We start from the raw sequence: 14,600 nt of genomic DNA on the forward strand, positions 1-14,600 counted from the left end.
AGAAACTGTGTTCACTGAAAGTGGTATTCATCTATTTATGTTTGTGCATTTGTCCATTGAAGAATAATCCTTCAATGAATAATCATGCATCTGTAGATCACTAATGGGTGCATGTTGCATCAGCATAATCAGATAATATATTTGTACCACTAGTAAGCACGGATCTACCCCAAGATTCAATAAAATCTGTGTAGGCTCTGTGTTAGCCTACATGGAATGTACTGGTATAGATAGCCGTGCTTCCCCATAGCAGCATCCCATGCAGATTAATCATGGCATGCTGCTGAGGGATATCACAGTAACATGGCTGTTGAATCCGTGTAGGCAGCAGTGGAGTGTCCTGTGGTTGTGGATTGTTCAGGGAATTCCTGGACATTTGTTAGGTACAGGATGATGTGCATACCTGTAATGTACCCTGGTAGTCTAGAAATATGTGTGAATTGTAATTTTTTTAATGCCTGTTTGCCTGGCAGAAATGCCAAGCTGCTCTTACACATACACAGCTGATACCTGCCAGACATCTAAATATAGAAATCAGATGTAATTAATTATTTATTTTGCTTTCTTTGAATGCTCATTTGCACGGTGCAGTATGGAGCTCAGCAATGCCGAGCTGCACTTACACACTCACATGTGACATCTGCCAGCCATCTATAAATAGAAACCGGATGTAAAGAACAGAAGGGGGGTGCATCATTGGCAGGGTAAGTAAGGATGGAGAAACGAGGCAACAAAGTTGAGATAAAGCAACACAATGCTATATAATTCAGTATGGGGCAATTTAATATATATAATTACACACAATTAAAGCTAGAGAAAACCCACTTCATGTTGTTCACAAAAGGCATGACATATATCCCTTATGAAAAATTTAATGCAGTAGATACCTTATTGAAGTTTAAATTGTACTTGAGGAAATTAAATTTGGTCATACACTTTCAGGACAACCAAAGCAGGGTAAAGGGGAATGTGTTTAAGAAAAAAAGTAAATATACACCCCCTTACATCCTACATTAGTTACATATGAGAGGTTGGTCACAGAGGAGATGTATAAGTTACAAGAGAAGTGCATGAAGTGAAAGAGAAGATACGATTTAAGTAGAAAGGAAAATTAATTATTAAACAAAATATGTTATGAGGCTGACATTCGAGTTATGAAACCAGATGGGGGGGCATAGTACTAGTAGAAACACAGGATTATAACAACAAAATATTTGAAATATTACATAATGATAGTAAGTGTATGGTATCTTCTATCAATGAAGTAAACATCGGACACAGAAGGGTCAATTTATATCTAGAGGAGTTCCTTTTGGACAACAGAATAGATATGAATTTGTATACATTTTTAAGAGTGGAACATCCAGTATTTGCCACCATAGTAGGGATCCTAAAGATCTACAAAAGTGTTGAAGATTCCCCATATAGGCCCATTATTTCCGGTTGTAGGTCTAAGACATTCACATATGGGAAAGTAATAGATGGATGGTTAAACCCAATATATGATAGAGTGCACCATATAGTGAAAGACTCATGGGACTTTTTGGGAAGGTTGAAACCGGAAATTTGGAAGGCAGGGTTAGTGTTTTTTGTAACCATTGATGTGGTGAATTTGTTCTCCTGGATCCCAAAGGAAGAAGGACTAGAAAGGTTTAGTAACAGTATTCAGAATTACATGAACTGAGTGGGAAAAGACACATTTAATTTGTGAGTTTATGTCTATTGTACTGGATTTCAATTACATCTGTTTCGAGGGTGAATACTATAGACAAAAAAGCGGGGTAGCCATGGGAGTGGGGTGCGTCCTCATATATGCAAATATGGCGTTGCTAGATTGGGAAAGCAAACATATTTTGGATTGTCAATATGCTAGTAAATGTATATGCTACACAAGATTTTTGGATGATATTTTTATTTTATGGGATGGTACAACAAGTGAAGTAGATGCATTTGTGAAGTATTTGAATGAGATCAGTAGTTATTTAAAATTCACCCATAGTAGTAGCACAACAGGGATAGCATATTTAGATACCTTTGTATTGAATGGGACTGCAGGATTTAAATCAAGAAATCACAGAAAAGAAACCTTTAGCAACTCATATTTAGAATATAATAGTTGTCACCCATTAAGTCAGAAAAAAAAGCATCATTAAGGGTCAGTGCATAAGAGCTGCGAGAATGACATCTGATTTTAATGAAATAAAGAAAGAGTTAGAATATATAGGAACATTATTTGGGGAAAGGGGTTACACCAGATATTTAATTGATGATGTCACTCAATATGTACTGAGAGAATGGGGGAAAAATACAAACCATTTCTTGGTATTGGACTGGAGAAATACAGGGGAGAACATGAGAACGAGAAGAAAAATTCATACCATTGGGCGTGCGTTGTGGAGTACAGTCCATATGCCGAGGAGATAAAGAAAATAATGAGACAAAACTGGAACATTCTAAGAAGTGATGACTTGGTTTATAGTAAAGTGGGTGCAGGGCCTATGCATGTTTACAAGACTGGGCCTAACCTAAGTAATAGGTTTGAGAGAGTGAAAGGCAGAACCAAGGGTGACACTGGAGATGGGTACACCATAAATGTGGGCAGTGTCAGCAGTGTAAGGAGATTTTAGAAGAATAAATTAATTACAATGGGGGATGTTAACCACACTAGAGTAAGGTTTAAAAAAGGGAGTTGCTTATCCCATGTCATATACTTGGCTAAGTGTATGGCATGTCCAAGTTATTAAGTGGGAAGAAGGATAGACAATTGAGGAATAGGATATATGATCATACCTACTGCATAAGGAAACATGATAACAATAATGCTTTGTGTAGACACATACTTAAATATGATGCAAGCCACGTGTTTAAATGTGGGATTTTAGAACAGGTAAACGTGTATTTAAGGGGGCAAATGTTAATGTCAAATTAGCAGAAAAAGAGGTCAAGTGACAACTCAGGCTAAATGCAGCCAAAGGAGCTGGGTTGAATGACTATATTCCCACTAAACCAATCTTGGATGCAAGGATATGTAGTGTGGCATATGTGCGTACAGAAAAAAGTTAGAAACGTGAATAGAAAAAATAAAAGGTTGTACAATAAGAAAGGAGGCAGCATGTCAGGATATAATGTCCAAATAACAAAAGTGCAATATTGAGTGTTAAAGATGTACATATTTTTTAACATACCACAAATGAGCATCCATATGTTATACAAGTTTTTTAATGCATAATGTGTTTTCATACTATACAACAAAAGTGCAATACTGTGATCTAAAGAAGTACATATTTTTTTAACATAGTACAAATTAGCATTTCCATATGTTATATATGTGTCACTTAAAAATGTATAAATGTGTTTTATACCAAAATGTGGTATACATATGTACATGTGATTGTTTTATAGGTATATTTAGAAAGTGCATGGTAACAGGGTGTATTACAAAACTGTGCAGGTTGAATGAGCAGAATCAATGAATATTCATAAGGTTATGTTTTATTCATGAGAAGGTCAATTGTTTGAGCATTCCCAATGGATCTTGTTTTTTTTAAATATATTATATAAAGGGGAGTAACACACATTTCACTGTTCTGATGAAGTCTGCAGCCAGCAGACAAAAGTGCTTAACCTGTGTGTAATGTAGCTAATAGGTAGAGTGACCACCAACAGTGTTGTAGGTCCAGGTTTGGAGTCCCAAGCAGTCATACCTTGTTACATTTATTACTATGGAAATGTATGAGGTGACTGAAAGGGCAGTTTAATGTAAAAACAAATATGTTACATTTAAAAAATCTAATCACTGCTTAAACATGGTTAATGGCTACTCCTGTTTGCACACTGCTAATCTTTGCTAAAACATGGTTGTGCAAGTTTCTGCAATACTAAGCGGGTTTGCTCAATGCTAAGCAATGTGGAGCTTTTTTGAATGTTGCAGTATGATGTGTAAGGGCAGAAAAACAGCCTATATTAAGTGCACTAGGTGGGAATTCTGCAGCAATTGTTGGAGTCTTATTAACCTGTCGATATGTCTGGTGGTGTTGGTGAGGGGGTGGGCTTTCAGGTGCAGAGGTGGGATGTGCAGGAGTCCAGAGTGTTTGTTGGACTCCTGGCTTGAAACTACAAATCCCAGCTGTTGCAGGGTGATTACCAAGGCTCAGAATGTAAAGCAAAGCCAGGAATCTGTTGTCCAAGGATCTTACCAGTGGTACTGGCATCACCTGCAGTGGTGTGCAGTGTCGTCACCACTATGATGACCTGAAGCGAAGAAATAGGGGAGTCTTGGACACCTGGGTCCAACAGGCTAGGGTTGGGTATGTCCCACAGATATGTAAGTATATTTACAACTACATTACTAAAATACAAGCAAAACTGGTATGCATAATGGTGTGCTTCTCTTCCAACAGCTGCAGCTGGAGGGGCTTGCAACTTCCAGTCTCATGCAGTTCAGAGCATCTGGCCAGGATGCACCATGAGTCTGGTAAGTACAGATATATTCTGATAACTGTAATGCAATAATCAATAAACAATACCAATAACAATAAGGAATAAGGTGTAAAGTAAGATTATGGTTTGATAACTAATGTGTTGTGATAAGTGCAGTAGGGCTGTATTTACTCCTTTTTTTATTTCTCCAAATCTTTTGGGTTTCTAATTCCCTGACAGGAATGCACCCGCAATGTGCCCAGTAATGACTCCTGACGTTCATACAGGGTTACATGGATTGGTAACATACCTAAATACAATTGTAGATTCTTTTTTATAAGACACATTGCTCCTACTACTATTGGAAATGTCTGGGTATCTTTCTTCCACATTGCTCTCGTTCCTGCCTGCAGATCCTGATAGTTTATGACTTTGTGTCTCTCTGTATGCAAGACACTGTAGTCACCAGGTGTAGCAATTTCAATGATCAATGCTACTTTTGTCTTCTTTTCTTGGAACACTACATCCAGTGTTCCTTTCTTGCTGTATTCACTGCATATCTGATCTAATGTTGCAGCAGTCAACTGCCCACTTGCACTCACATAATGCTCTCTATTCCTCCCACTCCAGGAACAAGGTATATGAGTAAGGTAGCCCATGTTCTGGGCAGATATCATGTGTGTACTTCACAGATTCTAAGGAGCAATAACAATAAAGTGTAAAGTAGGACTGTGGTTTCAAAAGAATATATTGAAATAGGTGCAGTAGGGCTGTATTCATTTCATGTCTGTTATAATGTTGCTGCAATCAATTGCTACATAATGTGTACATGTCCCCTGCCGTCACAGCTTTTGGGTTCTACTCTCATGCCTGCCAACTAAGACATGATTGCTAGCTAGTCTACATAATGTGCACAAACATACCCCTCAAGTATCATGACTTTTCCTAATGTAATGACAACTGCCCAATCTGTTTGGTCCATGACTATCATATAAATGATTAGCTGGAATGCAACTTATTTGCAAATCAGTTTACAGAACACCTTGGTAGCAACGTACAAGTACATTATGTGAAACAGTTCCATGTAGTTGCGTACCTGTATGTTAGTGCCTGACCCATACTGAGAGGTATGTATGTGCTACATCATCTATAGAAGAATTTGAGTCACTGTATTCACAACTGACATTGCAAACCTGTAGAAGTATGTGTTAGCAGTCTGTGTATTAATATCATCTACAAATTCACTAATAGTATGTTTTTCTCTCTCTCTCTCTCTATCTCCTAACCCTTATCTTCTTTAATTTATTAATGTAATTTATTATTATGATTTAATATTTATGTAGTCTGTTTAACTGTTTTGTTGGTGTTATTGGTTATTTCATTCTGATTTACTGTGAATATGCTTACTGTTACATTATTTAATGTTGTGTTCCACATAATATATCTTAATATGTATTTGGTTTAATCAGTATTATGTTCCATTATGTTAATACTAACATTGGTTTGGTTATTACTAACTTAACTTATCTTTATATCTAATTTACTACAACTCAACAAGATAGGCCGGTTCCAGGGGATTCACCTACCTTGGCTCCTCCGGCCATAGCACCTGGGCCTGGCACATCTGGGACCCAGCCTCATGGTGCCCCTTCTGCTGCTCCATACACTACCTGCAGCATGAGGTAGTTCCACCCCTCAAGATGAGGCTTGTCCCCCTCTGGGAGTGATGGTGGAGAGGGTGTTGTTACCCATGATGAACTGCCAGGTTTGGTGTGCAGGACTGTGTTCCATGGTTTTGGATGTTGACTGTGCTAGATGGAGAGCATGCTGGCCACCCTGGTGGGGCAAGCTTACCCTGGAGCACAGCCTCCACCAATACAACCCCAGGGGCAGTGAAGGAGCAGTGCCGACATTCCAATGGATGGGGACTTAAGTCATGCTGCTACCTTGTGGAGGTACTTCAGACTGGGATTCCACAACACCCTTCCCATCTATGGTGTTCACCACCTCTAGTCTCACACACCACCCCTGTCTATTGTCTTTCTATATTTTCTGTCTGCAAAAGCTTCCTCACCTTCCCAACTTACCTCCCCCATATGTACCTATGTCCCTTCCCCAATGTTCCATTCTCACCTTAAAAAAAAATGGGCACCTCTTTCAAAAAAAAAATGTCCTATACATAGCTCTCTATTTCGCACATGTGTCCACTGGACACATGTAATTTGTTCCAATTTGCTTGACAATGCAGTTATGTTGTTCTCACCTCTCTCTCTCAGGGTGACAGTCCAAATTCATCTACAAATTCTGTCAAAGTGCACAGTTGTTGCTGTACAAAAAATGGATAGCTATGATTCTTCCCTACACCCTTCCTGCATGTACCTACCTGCCTTACGTTATGTTTTGCCCCCAGCTTGCACCCTATTTCACAACTGCCATAGCTCCCTTTTTTATTTTATTTAATTTTTTTTTGTGTGTGACACTGCATGACTTGGCATGTCACACAGCATCACTAAGCTCAGCTAAATGGAGCTATATTGATATATGTGTCTTAAATGATAACAAACACACACAAAGTAAACACCTGCCCCATATTTTGAATCCAAGACCATCGCACCTGCAGATCACTGCACTTACCTGCCACTCCACACAGCTGTTAATTAAAATGGGTGGTTTAAGCAAAACATAGTAATTGCAAGTTACCATAATTAAGCACGTGTAAGCACAGCTGCACATCGCACTGTGTTGCACAAACTTGATGAAAAAGTAATGGAAAAACTGGGAGTGTAATTTCCATTCTGGTACAGGACTACATCACTAGAAAGTTAGACAAACACTAATGAATGTAACTGAGGTCTCTAATACCAGATAAATGGGCACATTTAATATCAACATGTACAAGTACACCTGCTGAAACATTAATGATCAAATACATGTTCAACTGGGACATTGTTGGAGAAATATGTCCCTTTAAAGCCAGGCCCATATTAATGGAAATAATGGAGGTATGTCACAGACTATGTGTGCACTTACACCTTCACAAATACACAGGCTATAACAATGACTCAGTAGCTCAGTCTTACTGTTAAATGCTTTGCAATCAGTATGTTTTTTCCTCATATAGCCATGTATTCAAATACAGTGGTGTGCAGCATTTAAATTACATTATTGTGAAGCCATCAGTGAATGACTGAGTCCTACACTCTTTATCCACACAATCAATTTCAAATGGAATGTCTTCTTTTCGCTGATGTAAGTCACAGGCCTGCAAGTAGGAATATACTTGGAATATCTCTATAGCAACATTATAAGGGCATAAAGTGTCAGGCCATGCATTAATATGCATTCACAGAGGATTTTAACTTAGGCAATGCAAATGAGGCCCAGTAATATCAGAGTGCAGCACACAAGCATTTCATAATGATATTACACATTAGCACAGCTGCACAACTAACATACACATATGGAGGTCCTGCTAGTAACAAGGACTGCAAGCACACATGTTCCAAATGACTATCATAATGCAACACATGTCCTGACAGTTACCCAAATGGTTGACATAATAGTATAAGCACCTCCTATGGTGCCCAAGGGCACAACAAACATGTTGCCTAGTACTCTGTTAGTGATACCATTGCCTAACATACTTACCTTAAACACATGCCTTAATTTGCAGTGGAATGGGTACCCTCACTTTGGCCCTGCCTGTACAACAAGGCTGGCACAGCTCCCGCAGTTACTTTTACAGCTTGTTGTCCTCCAAAGTGTTCACTTTCTCTGCCTATGCCTATTGCCTGCAGCATTAGCTGCAGCCTATAGCACCCACATCTGTATGCAAATGTAGCTGCTACAGACATACCCCCTGCAATGACGTAGTATCTTGATCCCAGGAAAGCCCAGCACAACATATCAGAAAGGGCTTATAATCTACATGAAGGCCTTATATCTTGTTTAGTGGTTGCATGTCATTAGCTGATTATACTGCAAATCAGCTGTGTTGGCTGCAATTACCATTTCAGAACCACAGACTGGTTAAGACACAATCACATGATAATGAGAACCATGTTAAAAAGACAAACAGCTGGCTCGGGGAATCAGTTTTATGAGACTTTGTTCAGATAGTAAACATGTTGCCAAACACTTTATATATCTGCACATATCAATAGAGGAGTATTGTAATCTATAAGGTATGTAACCTTTGTGTTTACAAAATGATGCATATGTGTGAATATACGTAGGGGGAATGGGTATTACAGCATTAAGCCTTTCTTAGAACTGTAATGATGACACATCCTTGATCTCCAGATTTGTTATACCTACAGAGGCTGTACAGTACGTCAGGGATTGAATGTTTTATGTGAATGTGGCACAATGGTCTCATGGGAATAGCCCTGTATAGTGGTTGTAATACCACACTGCTATTTGTTTGGCACTGTTGTTCTGACATATTATCAAGGTCGGTTGCCCTTAGGGGACACACTACAATGGACTCCATTGTTGGGTGTGTGATCATACAACAGTATCTGTCATGACACACACGGGAATAGCTGATTGTTGCTAGTATCTATGTTGTATACACACGGTTAGCATGTTTGCACACTGTGGAACATGGCATGTGTGATCAAGCAGTGGATACTGCCAGCCATTCTGTTCTTGTTGTATCTGTACATAGTGTACTTCCACTTATGTGATCCTGACATATGTTCCTATTTTGTTGTCTTTCAGGAAACATGTATGCCAGATGATGTGCCCTTTTTATAGATGCTGATAATGATATCTTCCTGGAAGGCCTCCATCAACACCATAAACACCTACTTTCCAGGGGAGGCACAACAGAGAACAGCAGGCAGCATTGTGGGTTGACCTTGTCCATGACGTGCATGCCATAGGTCAACAGAGCAGGACATATGAGCAGGTTCAACACTGTGTCATGGATATGATTAATGCTGTACGCAGAAGAGCAGCAGATGTGGCCAAGGATCGTGGTGTCACCAGTGGAGGCCCCGCAGCAGAACAATCACTCTCAGCCACTGAAGAATTCCTAGGAAATCATGACAGCTCCCAGACATACATCACACCATAAATCGTGGATTTTGGTGCCGCAGTTTCCATGGCAGAGGAGCGTCCAGGTAAGCTTAGTTTGATCAGCATTGTAATACTGTAGTATTCAGTGTGTCAGGGTGTAGATGCATTTATATGGGTGTCAGGTGATTGTTCTTTGTGGGGGGAGGAGTTTAATGGCAGTTTGAATCTCATATTCAGATCGTGACCAACATATCAATTAACAAAGTAACTTCTGTAAATGTGAAATATATGGATGTATTACCTTCTTATAGTGCAACATGCAGTGGTGTTTACATTATCTGTCTCTCAGCTTTTCACAGGTCCTTCATTAATCAGACAAGGCTGTGGTCCTGCTCCTGGTAAGCACAAAACCATTTTGTTACAGATGTAGATTCAGTGCAATGTATTCCCTAAAATGTCATCCCAGGCCTGCTGACTGGACGGCTGTACTGTTGGCATGATTCCCAACTGCACAGATATTTTCTGACTGTACACACTTCAGAGTTATACCTATGCCTTGTAGGCATGACAACACTGATAGATGTGGCGGTATTGTCAGGACATTGCAGATTGCCATATGTATCAACTGTGCAGAGTCTTCACAAATGTCAACAGTGTACCTCATTGTTGCTGATGAGATTGCAGTGTAAAGAGCTTTTAACCAAAAGTAACTACAGAAGTTTGTGGGAAATGTAATGTCCCCCTGTCCAACTATATGAGGTTGAGGGTTAAACAGGTCTGTCATAGTGACAGTGTATATCGCTTTACATATATTGCAACATAGTACTGCAGAGAATAATAGTGCAGGTGTTAATGTACTGCTTTTCTCTTTCTTTACACAGGTGACCAGGGGGGTTGTTCTCTGTCCCCTACACAACCTAATGTCAATGTCTGTTTGGACTCTGATGATGATGGTGGCCAAAGTGATGCACAGGTGGGAGTTTTAGGGGCTGAGTCTGTCCCAGAGGTTTACACCTCTCTTCTGCCCTCATTATCACCGCAAACAGTCAGTATGCCTACACCTACCAATCCCTGGAGGCCACAGATACTGGACAGTCAGAGGTGGGGGCATTGAACAGAAAAGTGTGGCAATTATGGGTCCAGTATTTGTAGACACTGGCTATAGCCAGAGAGCTGATGAGCTTCCACACAGGCGGATTGATACGGGAGGCCTGCTGTCCTTCCTTCACCTGTTGTAGGTGTCTCATCATGTCTCACTCAACAAATGTTTCGGGCCATCATAGAGGCACAGGTACATTCCCAAAGGAACTCCAGATGAATGCTTAGGGTTATGGATGAGGCACAGTTTGACATCTGTGACTGCCTCCACAGCATTGGTGATACCATGTATCATTTCACTGATGCAGTGGAAATAAGGTGATCTGAGACAGAATGTAGAATATCTGTCTTTTAACGCACATTGTCTGTGATGGACCATCAGGTTGGAGTTGAGCGTTGGACCCATGGACATAGGTCAGCAACTACATCTGCTGAGAGTCCACATGGTCATGCTCAATCATGCTCACATAGTGATAGTACATCCAGTGCTCCAGAGGGGAGTGTGCTGTCCACACCAACAAGTAGCAGGCCATAGGCTCATGGTCCTGGCCATTCCAGTGGAGGGCATGGTCCCAGCAGACATCGGTCACTGTCAGGTACTAGCACCGCTTCTGACCTTGGCCATGGAGGTACCAGTGCAACTCCTGACAGATCCAGTTCCCATGTTCAGGGGCAGAGAAGGTGAACTGTCAGTTCTAGCATGCACGGTTCACAGATGTCCAACATGCTCACATGTAGAGCTAGCACTGAGCTTGACTATGTTCATGCACACACTCACAAACCACTGTCAAAATCAGGTCACCTACAGACATACAAAGCACATTTCCATGGTCCATCTTGCCTGCTTCCCTTTCTGACTCACACACATGCTTTCAACCTATTGGGTCAGCCTAGGCCTCCTTCATCCCCACAAAACACCCTGTGCAAGTGATGATATCTGTGCCACATCCCTGTCATCCTTGTCATCGATGCAGGGGAATTAAGCTATCTGTCTTATACACAAGGTGACAATATAAATTAATATGTAATTGTGTAATGCAGTGTTGCTTTGCCATGCCATTTGCACTGGTCATTGACAGATACTGTATCCTGGCATTTGTAATGTGTCACATAATTTTGTGTACATTATGTTATATGACGTTGTAATGGCTGTATACTTACACAATGAAAGGTGTGTCATGGACCTGTTTATGGTTCAGTTTCAGGAGTTTGTAGGGGACACCTATGGATACAAAGTGGCAATAAAACCATAGACATCACAGCACAGGATGGAATGTCAGCACAGAAGACATATGTCTCCAGTAAAGTACAGTGGTATAGGTGCATGGCTCCATACAGTCATGTGTGTATAACAGGCTAACAAGGACAATGGCTCCACACAGCCTACTCATGCATCCCTCATCTATGACACAGTTTGATACCCATGATAAGTGTCACCAGGATTTCTGGAGCTGACACATCTACAAGCTGAGGTTATGGAGATTACCCATATACAAATTTCCAGTGCCTGTTACAGATATTTGTCCTACACCAGTTCTGATAGTCTTGTTCTGCATCCCATTGTGCAACTTGCACATGATGTGCATTACAGCAGATGTGCTTCACATGCATGGGGAGCCTATTACATATAGGGTTTAGTGTCTGTGTTACATACCTGCCTCTCCAGCATGTACTACTTATACCACAGTGAAGGTGTAGGTGTGTAGAACACGTACTACATGTGTTAGTTCTGTCTTGGATAAGCAGGAGGTACACAGTGGAATCTGACACCTCCCTGTATGGCAGCCATACACATCCCCTCCAAAGCATGTAGGAGACAGACTACACCTGTACACTCTTGGAAAAAACAGCACTGGACATGTTATATGCAATGTGTATTGGTTTAACATGGAACATCTGTGACTGCTACAGTTGTCAGATATGCCTGTGTAGTGATATAGCAAAGGTGCCATTGCACTCAATGATAGGTGTTATGAGTGCCAAATATGGTATAACAATGACAGTCTGGGATTTACATGCCATATCTTTCTATATAGGTTGTACAAAATTGAATGGGTCGCCAAATCTTACCAACCAGTGAAAGTCAAAGGCTACATTACTATCTATGTCCATAAGTCCATGGGTAATGGCTGAACTGTGTGCAGTGTGTGAACACAACTATATTTTTCAGGAGTGGATGACTTCCATAAAGATAGTATTGTGCAGTCCTTGGTATTTACTATTTGTCAATGTCTCTGGTAACAACTGAATGTGTGTCTCAGGCCATCCTGGATAATTGTTCTTTCTGTGTGGAATTCAGCGACAGCTGCTAATATGCAATCACTTGCTAATGTAGTCAGTCAGAGATCACTGATAGTAGCCATGACTACAGAGAAAGAAATGGCTACAAGGGGTGTTCTATGAATAATGTCTGATGACGTCCACTGGTGACTGGCATCATTGTAGGATAGGTCTACTCAATGCTATCTTCCCAGATTATGACTATCAGACACTTGGCTATCTACCAGCTGACATACCACTGTGTAAATAACCTATACAGTTTCCAGAAAGACCTGCTGGCCTAATATTGTCAAACACCTTGTCAGGCCATGGTAGGTGGAATGAGTCATAGTCCTGTCATTCATTGCATACTGTAAAACTCAATGAGGTCCACCACTTAGGGCATATAGGCATGATATTCCCTTGAGCAAAACAATCTGTGTTTGGTCCAGTGTCAGTAGGTGTATGACATTGCTACTGATCATATTCATGCTAACTCCTTTCATGGCTTTACATATCAGATGACTGAGAGATCTGGGGATACTGCTTGGCACTGCATGCTAGTTGTCCTCTGTGCGACTAAGTATTGCAGTTATTTCCATCATGTTCCAAGAAAATGCACAAATCCAAAACTCAGAGCTGCTGTTAGTTGAGGTAGGATACTCACGCTAAAACACTAGTAAAACTCAGTCCAAAAAGATGCGTGACTTTCCAATGAGCAATAAAATGAAAGTAGAAATTCAAACAAATAAATCCATGTAAGTTAGCAAATTGTTTATTCCAACGAGTAAGCTGCCAAAGGCTTCTTCAGACTCTTTACACAAACTAAAACTTTGAACATCACTTTTAAAACCAACAAAAGCTTGTGATAGGATCTCTATAATCACATGTTTCCTTCATTTAAAAATACAGTAACCCATTAAACTCAGTTCCATGAATGTTACCTTGTTCAGCTAAGAAAAATACTGGTATATTAAAAGTAAGAACTGAATAGTTCAAAATAAACATACATAAAAAAACATACATAAAAAAACATACATAAAAAATGCATCGGTGCCCAAACATACATTATATTATATTAAACAATTGAGTATATCTCAGAGCCTTGTCATATTTACTTATCATCTCATGGTGCTTTAGGAAAATCTCGTACTGAACTTTCAGGTATTCCTTGCGCGTATGTGCCTGGTTAATTCTTGAATGCAAAACAAAGAACGCTACTGTGCGTACTTACGCTCATAGCGTCATAAAAATAAACATTGTGTCTATTTAAAAAAAGCCGATTAGGCTTACAACAGGCATAAGTACATGACGAGCTTTTCAATAGCTGTCCATTAGTTCATGCCTTAGTCTCTTCAATCTCCGTTAATAAACAGGGACATTTGACATTTCAGGATGTGAACGTAACTTACAAAAATGTGGGTGGAAAAATGCTTCAACAATAAACGAAGCAACAAAACGTCTATATGGAAACAGAGCAATATCTTAATAATTAACTTGACTCTCGTACAGATCCACAATGGTGCATTCAAGAATTAACCAGGCACATACGCGCAAGGAATACTTTGTTGTGCTGTGATTTTTAAAAGCGTTTCAGAGTCTGCAGAAAATAAGTAACTTTGAAAAACTGTTTTTAACTTTTGATTTATACGAGAATAGCCTAACTAATGTGATACAAGTTTTTAACCACCTGTAATTGTTGACTGTTTTACGAGTCTACTCTGGATAGTATGAACTTCCAGTAAAACACGGAAATATCTAAAGTCACACTTTGTAAATATGTGCATTACAAGCAGTTTGGG

General features: G+C 40.0%; 1 long non-coding RNA gene across 1 annotated transcript in view; it reads left to right on the forward strand.

Annotated features, from left to right (window-relative positions):
- The window catches only part of LOC122797291, a 266,984-nt gene that overhangs the window by 91,106 nt on the left and 161,278 nt on the right, over positions 1 to 14,600 (forward strand). Inside the window, exon 2 of the long non-coding RNA XR_006364050.1 lies at positions 9,142 to 9,545. This is a non-coding gene — a long non-coding RNA (uncharacterized LOC122797291). The remainder of the gene's footprint in view (positions 1 to 9,141; positions 9,546 to 14,600) is intronic.

Source organism: Protopterus annectens, chromosome 3.part0, assembly GCF_019279795.1.
Source record: "Protopterus annectens isolate FY-2018-M chromosome 3.part0, PAN1.0, whole genome shotgun sequence".
Classification (NCBI taxonomy): Eukaryota; Metazoa; Chordata; order Ceratodontiformes; family Protopteridae; genus Protopterus; species Protopterus annectens.